Genomic DNA, 8,292 nt, shown 5'->3' with positions numbered 1-8,292 from the left:
GAATGAAGTCCTAGAAAAATTAGATTTAATTGATATGTGGAGAAAAATAAATAGGGACAAAAAGGAATACACCTTCTTTTCAGCTGCACATGGCACATTCACAAAGATTGACCATGTTATAGGGCATAGAATCATTGCAAACAAATGCAAAAGAGCAGAAATAATAAATGTAACCTTCTCAGATCATAATGCAATAAAAATAATAATTAGTAAGGGCACCTGGACAGGAAAATTAAAAACTAATTGGAAATTAAATAATATGATTCTTCAAAACCAATTTGTCAAAGAAGGAATCATAGAAACAATCAACAATTTCATTGAAGAAAATGACAATGATGAGACATCCTACCAAACTCTGTGGGATGCAGCCAAGGAAGTACTCAGGGGGAAATTTATATCCTTGAGTGCATATATTAACAAATTAAGGAGGGCAGAGATCAATGAATTGGGCATGCAACTCAAAAAATTAGAAAGCGAGCAAATTAAAAATCCCCAGATGAAAACTAAATTAGAAATACTAAAAACCAAGGGAGAAATTAATAAAATCGAAAGTAAAAGAACTATTGAATTAATAAATAAGACTAGAAGCTGGTACTTTGAAAAAGCAGATAAAATAGACAAAGTACTGGAAATGTATATTTGGAATTGGGGAGATAATAATAATACAGCTCAATTTCTGCTTTTTCATTTACTTGCTGTTTTTGCCCAGTAGTTTGATTATTGGGCCAAAGGGCCAATAGTTAACATCTTTCCTTGCATAATTACAGATTGACGTCAAGAATGGTTTGAACAATTTATAACTCCACTGACAAGATATCCTGCACCTCTCTTCCCACAGCCACTTCAACATTTGTCATCTTTGCCAACTGGCAGAGTTTGAGGTAAATACTTAGTTGTTTTAATTTGCATTTTTCTTGCAAGTGATTTGGAACATTTTCAGATGCCCATTTATACTTCGCAATTCTTTTGAAAACTTCATGTCATTTGACCACTTAAGTATTAGAAATGGTTCTTAATATTATATATTAATTCTTTTTATCTCACACAACTTTTAAGTGTCTGGGGCCAGAATTGAATTTGTGTTTTCATCACTTCATTCCCAGTGTTTTATGTTGTAAAGGTTAGAAATTAAAGTTTGGAAACCAGGATGACTTTTTATGGTAGTTTATTTACAAAAGGAAGAAGAGTGAAAGTAAGGGAAATGGGAGAGAGAGTAGATAATTACTCCAGCCTGGTCCCAACCAGGCAGGGCTTCAGAGGCCCTAGCAAAGAGGAGCCCAGAGGTAAATTAAACAAGGGTTCTAGCTACGAGGCCTCCTCCAAAATGAGGGACCTCTCCGGAGGCTAGTACCTCCAGAAAAGCCAGGAAAAGGAATGAGCCTTTTCACTCACCCATGTGGTAGTTCAAAGGGAGAGATTCAAGAATAGTCTCACCAAATTTCAGAGTCTCAGGTCCATGAAGCAGATCCTTCACCAGCCTCCAACTCGAACTCCAACTCTGAACTCCAAAGAACTGACTCCACAGGAAGTTGTCTCTGCTTTTAAAGATGCTTCTTTGCATCATTTCCTGTGCTTTCTGTCCATGTTGCTTGGAATTCAGTTTTCACTGGCTTCACTCTCTACTACAAGTGACTTCTAGGGGAAGAAAGAACAAGGCCTAGATCAAGTCCAGACTCTTTTCTTAAGGTCTGATGACCCTTTCATCCCAATTCCAGCTGCTCAAATGCTGGTATTATGCCCCACTGCCCTCCGTTGTTTCATTTTTTAAAGTATATTGCTACCCTAGACACAGCATGCTACTGGGTTTTTATTCCTCCTCTCCTTTCACAGGGGAAAGTGGAAAGGACTGAGATCTGTTTCCTATTGCCTTAGGATAGTGCAGTTAAATCAAGGGGTGAATATGGTGACAGAGATAGCTGTGGAAGCAACAAGGAAATTGCTGAGTGAATGTCAGCACAAGCTAGTGGGTTGAGTTGTGCTGCTCTACCATGGCATAATAGCTGGTGGAAAGGAGATACTGAATGAGCCATTTTATTAATTAATTCCTCAATTTCTTGTTTTTGTTGGTGACTCTGTTTATGCTACAACAGATGACAAGATAAGATAAGAGCCTTAGGGAAGGCTGAGAGAAACTCAGACCAGGGAGAGGGAAGGGAGCCAAGAGGCCAAAAAAACCAGATAAGCTTTCCATCCATGTTGGCTTTTCAAACCTGGTCCAAGCTCTACCCCCTGATCCTTTTAATGGCCAACCACTTTCTTACTGCATGTTCCTGGTCTCTCTCTATCTCACTGTAAAGGCCATGGTGAGTCCTTCTGGGATTGGACTGGGTTTGAGATTCCCCAGATATTAATTCACACCTCATTTCATTTTTTTTAAGAAATAATAAAGTTAATAAAGTATAATACTTTGGATTTAGTTTACCTAGATTTTAGCGAAACTAAGTGTCTTATACTATCCTATAGAGAAGATAGAGATGTATATTAGATGATAGTATAGTTATATGGCTTCAGAACTAGTTGGATGGTCAGATTTATAGATTGTTAAAGATTCAGTTTCATTGTCACATGAAATCTCTATTGAAGAGTTTTAGGGATTTGTGCTCCCTGAGCTGTTTAACATTTTAAGAGTATCCAGTTGATTGTCAAATCGTGTTTTTACCTTAATAGCATATTTTCAATGTGTCTCTCAACATTTTTATCAGTGACTTGGACCTAGATGTACGAATTTCATTGTATTTGCAGATGACATAAAGCAAGAGTTGAGTAGTCAACACACTGTATGACAGTCCCCATTCAAAAAAACACAGAAAGAAGAGAGAATTAGAGAAATAGAAACTTCAATAAAATTGAAATTGAATTGAAAACCTTGCACTTGGGTACAAAAAAATTAACTTTGTGCTTTGGTATATTGATTTGCATGTGTTATGCATTTTGTAGTTATTTAGAATGGAATTTTCCTTTCCATTATTGCTACTTGGAGATGTTATAACTGTATAAAAATGTCCTTGATTTTTGAGAGTGCATATTATAGCCTGCAACTTTGAGCTATTGTCTCAGAATTTTCCCGAGATTTTTTCAAATATGCCATAATTTCATCAGCAGATAGGGTTAGGTTTCTTTTCTTTTTTCTCCTTTTTGCCTATCCTTATAGGTTTAATTTATTTCTCTTCTGTTTTTTTGTTTTTTTGTTTTTGCTGTTGCTCTCTTTGCCAGAGTGATATCAGATAATAATGAGGAGAATAAACATCTTTGCTTTACTCCTATATTTTCTATATTTACTGGTAATATTCTAGTATATCTCCATTGCATATAATGCTTATTTTTAGTTTTAAGATAGATAATTTTTGTGATATTAAAGAACTAGGTTTTTTTTTTAAAGCATAAATGACTGATGTATTTTTCCAAAGGCTTTTTTTTGTGTCTTTTGAGATAATTATGTAGATTTAGATATTTGTTTTTAATATCATGATGGTGATTGCTTTCCTTAATGTTGAATCATCCTTGCTTACCTGGTATAAATTCAGCTTGATCAAAATGGATGGTTTCTGGAATAAATCTGTGTAGACTGATTAGATTTCTTTAAATTTTTAGAATAATAGGGGGTAGCTGTGTGGCTCAGGGGATTAAGAGCCAGGCCTAGAGACAGGAAATCGTAGGTTCAAATCTAGCCTCAGACACTCCCTCGTTGTGTGACCCTCGGCAAGTCACTTAACCCCTATTGCCTAGCCCTTACCACTCTTCTGCCTTAGAACCAATACGTAGTATTGGTAAAGGTTAAAAAAATTTGTTTTGAAGAATAATATTGGTCCATGATTTTTAATTTGATTTATTCCTTATTGGGTTAGGAATTAAAAGTATATATTTTTTTCTGATAAAAAGGATTCTGATAAAGTGCTTTCCCAATTTCTGAGAATAATTGTTAAGTGTGTGCTAATTCTTTAAAAGTTTGATAGTAAATAGGGACAAAAAGGAATACACCTTCTTTTAAGCTGCACATGGTACATTCACAAAGATTGACCAAAGGGCATAGAAACACAGCAAAGAAATGCAAAAGAGCAGAAATAATAAATGTAATCTTTTCAGATCATAATGCAATAAAAATAATAATCAGTAAGGACACATAGACAGGCAAATCAAAAACTAATTAGAAATTAAATAATATGATTCTCCAAAATCAGATAGTTAAAGAAAAATCATAGAAACAATTAATTTCATTGAAGAGAATGACAATGATGAGACATCCTACCAAAATCTTTGGGATACAGGTAAAGCAGTACTCGGGGAAATTTATATCATTGAGTGCATATAATAACAAATTAGAGGGCAAAGAACAATAAACTGGGCATACAAATCAAAAAACTAGAAAGGGAACAAGGTAAAAACTAAATTGGAGATTATAAAAATCAAATGAAAAATCAATAAAATTGAAAGTAAAAGAACTATTAAATTAATAAATAAGACTAGAAGCTGGTACTTTGAAAAAATAAATAAAATTGACAAAGTACTGGTCAATATAATTAAAATCTAATTAGATTTAGGTCAATTTAATTAAAAAAATGAAAGAAAAAAAACCAGATTATTAGTATCAAAGATGAAAAGACCTCACCTCTACTGAAGAGGAAATGAATGCAATCATTAAAAACTTTTGCCCAATTATATGGCAATAAATATAGCAATCTAGGTGATATGGACGAATATTTACAAAAATATAAATTGCCTAGATTAACAGCAGAAGAACTAGAACACTAAATACTTAAATAATCCCATATCAGAAAAAGAAATTGAACAAGCCATCAAAGAACTCCCTAAGAAAAATTCCCCAGGACCAGATGGATTCACAAGTGAATTCTATCAAACCTTAAAAGAACAACTAATTCCAATACTATACAAACTATTTGACACAATAAGCAAAGGAGGAGTTCTACCAAACTCCTTTTATGACATAAATATGGTACTGATCCCAAAGCCAGGTAGATCAAAAGCAAAGAAAGAAAATTCCAGACCAATCTCCCTAATGAACATAAATACAAAAATCTTAAGCAGAATACTAGCAAAAAGACTCCAGCAAGTGATCATGAGAGTTATTCATTATGATCAGGTGGGATTTATACCAGGAATGCAAGGATGGTTCAAAATTAGGAAAACCATTCACATAATAGACCATATCAACAAGCAAATCAACAAAAACTACATGATTATCTCAATAGATGCTGAAAAAGCCTTTGACAAAATACAACACACATTCCTACTGAAAACACTAGAAAGTTTAGGAATAGAAGGGCCTTTCCTAAAAATAATAAATGGTATATATCTAAAACCATCAACAAACATCATATGCAATGAGGATAAATTAGAAGCATTCCCAATAAGATCAGGAGTGAAACATGGATGCCCATTATCACCTCTATTATTTAACATTGTACCGGAAACACTAGTAGTAGCAATTAGAGAAGAAAAAGAAATTGAAGGTATTAAAATAGGCAGTGAGGAGACTAATCTATCATTTTGCAGATGATATGATGGTCTTAAATCCAAGAGAATCAACTAAAAAGCTAGTAGAAATAATCAACTTTAGCAAAGCTGCAAGATACAAAATAAATGCACATAAATCATCAGCATTTCTATATATTTTCAACACATCACAGCAGCAAGAGGTAGAAAGAGAAACACCATTTAAAATCACCCTAGACAATATAAAATACTTAGGAATCTATCAATCAAAACAAACGTAGGAATCATATGAACACAACTACAAAACACTTTCCAAACAATTAAAACTAGATCTAAACAATTGGAAAAACACAGATTGCTCACGTAGGATGAGGTAATATAATAAAAATGACCATTCTACCCAAATTAATTTGCTTATTTCGTGCCATACCTATCAAAACTACCAAGAAACTTTTTTATAGAATTAGAAAAAACTATGACAAAATTTATTTGGAAGAACAAAAGATCAAGAATATCAAGGGAAATAATAAACTCTACTATAAAGCAATGGTTATCAAAACAATATGGTACTGGCTAAGAGACAGAAGGGAGGATCAGTGGAATAGACTTGGGGTAAGTGACATCTGCATAACAGTATATGATAAACCCAAACAGCCCAACTCTGGGAAAATTGGAAAACAATATGAGATTAGGTTTAGATCAACATCTCACACCCTACACCAAGATAAACTCAGAATGGGTGAATGACTTGAATATAAAGAAGGAAACTGTAAGTACATTAAGTGAACACAGAATAGTATACTTGCCAGATCTCTGGGAAAGGAGAGATTTTTAAAACCAACCAAGAGTTAGAAAAAATTACAAAATGTAAAATAAATAATTCTGATTTTACTAAATTAAAAAGTTCTTGTACAAACAAAAATAATGCAACCAAAATCAAAATGGAAACAACAAACTGGGAAAAAATCTTCATAACAAAAACTCTGACAGTGGTCTAATTACTCATATAGAAGGAGCTAAATCAATTGTATAAAAAATCAAGCCATTCCCCAGTTGATAAATGGGCAAGGGACATGAATAGGCAATATTCAGATAAAGAAATCAAAACTTTCCATAAGCACATGAGAAAGTGTTCTAAATCTCTTTTAATTAGAGAAATGAAAATCAAAAAACTCCGAGGTACCACCTCACACCTAGCAGATTGGCTAACATAATAGCAAAAGAAAGTGGTGAATGTTGGAGGAGTTGTGAACTGATCCAACCATTCTGGATGGCAATTTGGAACTATGCCCAAAGAGAGATAAAAGAATGCCTGCCCTTTGATACAGCCATACCATTGCTGGGATTGTACCCCAAAGAAATCATAGATAAGCAGACTTGCACAAAAATATTTATAGCTGCGCTCTTTGTGGTGGCAAAAAACTGGAAAGCAAGGGTATGCCCTTCATTTGGGGTATGGCTGAACAAATTGTGGTATATGCTGGTGATGGAATACTATTACTCTCAAAGGAATAATAAACTGGAGGAATTCCATGTGAACTGGAAAGACCTTCAGGAATTGATGCAGAGTGAAATGAGAAGAGCCAGAAGAACATCATACAAAGAGACTGATACACTGTGGTAAAATCAAATGAAATGGACTTTTGTACTAACAGCAATGCAATGACCCAGGACAATTCTGAGGGATTTATGGAAAAGAATGCTACCCACATTCAGAGGAAGAACTACAGGAGTGGAAACACAGAAGAGAAACAACTGCTTGAACACATGTTGATGCGGACAATGATTGGGGATGTAGACTCGAAACAACCTCACCAATGCAACTATCAATAATATGGAAATAGGTCTTGATAGATGATACATGTTAAAATGTTAAAACCAGTTGAAATGCACGTCAGCTATGGCAGGGGGTGTGAAGTGGGGGTGAAGGGAAAGTAAGAACATTATAAATATGAAAAATAATAAAGGCTGGTATAAATATATATATTAGTATTTTAATTAAAGCCATGCTGATAGATAAAGTTTTTAGACCACGCGCTTATAAGCATTCGAAATCTGCCACCTAGCCATAATTGTCTCCTGTCTCCTCCCTAATCTGCTGGCCAAGAGAGCCTTCCTCCTAACCCAGGAGATTATAAACTCCTCTCTGCGTCGACGTAGGCCTCCCCACGCCCAAAGAACCGGAAACGGAAACCCGTTGGACCACGGGAAATGTAGTTTGATACATTTCCCAAATTTCACTTTTACAACATGAATCATATAACCATGGAAAATTTTTCTAAAAAATTAAAAAATAATCAAAGCCCCCCCAAATAAAAAAATAAAGAAAATACTTTACAAATATTACTTCAGTTGATCTTTACAACAACCCTGTAAAATAGGTGCTATTTTCATCTCCATTTTACAGTGAAGGAGACTGAGACAGAGGATAAGTGACTTGTCTTGGAGGATACACTTGTAAATGTTGGAGACTGGATTTAAATCCAGGCCTTCCTGATTCTAGGTCCACTACTTTATTACAAATAATGTCTATGCTTTTCATTGTTTTGTCAAATTTTTTAGTTGGTTTTAATAGTCCTTGGCCCTTTGAACTCAACCTGGGTATGAAGGGAGGAAAGTGAAGGCAGAATGAGAGAGTTTAGCTTGAGGAATAGGTTAAAAGGGTTGTAAGTCACAATAAGGGTTGAGTACATTTATTGTGAGTGAGAGACTATAAATGGTGATATGATAGTTATTTATAGTTGCGGAGTTGTGTAATTGCCAGGTGCAACTGACCAAGTATTAGATTTCATTTAGGGATAAAATGAAGAAATATCAATTTCACATTCAACCCAGCATTTA

General features: G+C 34.4%; 1 protein-coding gene across 3 annotated transcripts in view; it reads left to right on the top strand.

The window, feature by feature from the left end:
• The window catches only part of IMMP1L (inner mitochondrial membrane peptidase subunit 1), a 109,828-nt gene that overhangs the window by 15,075 nt on the left and 86,461 nt on the right, over nt 1-8,292 (top strand). For all 3 annotated transcript variants that reach the window (XM_044681243.1, XM_044681244.1, XM_044681242.1), the window contains exon 2: nt 768-881. The gene's annotated coding sequence lies outside the window, so the exon portion shown is untranslated. The remainder of the gene's footprint in view (nt 1-767; nt 882-8,292) is intronic.

Source organism: Gracilinanus agilis, chromosome 6, assembly GCF_016433145.1.
Source record: "Gracilinanus agilis isolate LMUSP501 chromosome 6, AgileGrace, whole genome shotgun sequence".
NCBI classification, from domain to species: Eukaryota; Metazoa; Chordata; class Mammalia; order Didelphimorphia; family Didelphidae; genus Gracilinanus; species Gracilinanus agilis.
This window is presented reverse-complemented; position numbering and strand designations above follow the sequence as displayed.